Source organism: Mus pahari, chromosome X (genome assembly GCF_900095145.1).
Source record: "Mus pahari chromosome X, PAHARI_EIJ_v1.1, whole genome shotgun sequence".
Lineage (NCBI taxonomy): Eukaryota > Metazoa > Chordata > Mammalia > Rodentia > Muridae > Mus > Mus pahari.
The window spans coordinates 129,996,736-129,997,456 of record NC_034613.1 but is presented as its reverse complement, the minus strand read 5'-3'; the positions used below and the strand labels follow the sequence as shown (position 1 = coordinate 129,997,456).

General features: G+C 35.8%; 1 pseudogene; it reads left to right on the top strand.

The window, feature by feature from the left end:
* Positions 1–278: 278 nt before the first annotated feature.
* LOC110313303 lies at positions 279–502 on the top strand (annotated as a pseudogene).
* Positions 503–721: the final 219 nt, after the last annotated feature.

Below are 721 nucleotides of genomic sequence, written 5' to 3'. Positions count from 1 at the left end.
AAAAAAAAAAAAAAAAATCCTAGAATTTGTTGGACATCAACAGGGTGTTTCTGAAGCTTCTCTTAAAAGAGGAAGGACCAACATAACCAACATAAGATTGACAGAAAAGAAACGGTGAGAACTGGTACTACCTCACGTCAAGACTTACTCTAACGCTGTAATAAACTAGACATATAGTACTGGTGAAAGAATAGATAAGTCTATTAGTAAAATAAGATAGAGAGAATTCGCTCCTAAGCTACGCATCTCTATGCTCTCAAACCACCATTCCCACAAACATGGATCAGGTAATGAAGTTTGTTGAGCCAAGTTAGCAGTTCGTAAAGGACTCAGTTTGGCTGGTTAAAAGATGTACCAAACTCGACAGAAAAGAATTCCAGAAGATTGCCATGGCCATAGCGATAGGATTTGCTATCATGGAATTCATTGGCTTCTTTGTGAAACTGATCCATATACCCATTAATAACATTATTGTGGGTGGCTGAGTCCTTTCTCATCATGAGACAAGTAAACCAATGAGGGGGTGACAAGCTCGTGAAGTAAAACGTTGCCTGAATGCTTTATGTTTTTTGTTTCTTTCCTCCTTCCTATGAGTTTTTCTATTTCTAAATTAAAATAATTTCAAAATAAATCCTTTTTCCATAACAAAAAATAAGAGAAGATGGAAGTAAGCACAGATCTAATCAATGATCTTGAACAAAGGAGCAAAGGTAATTTAATG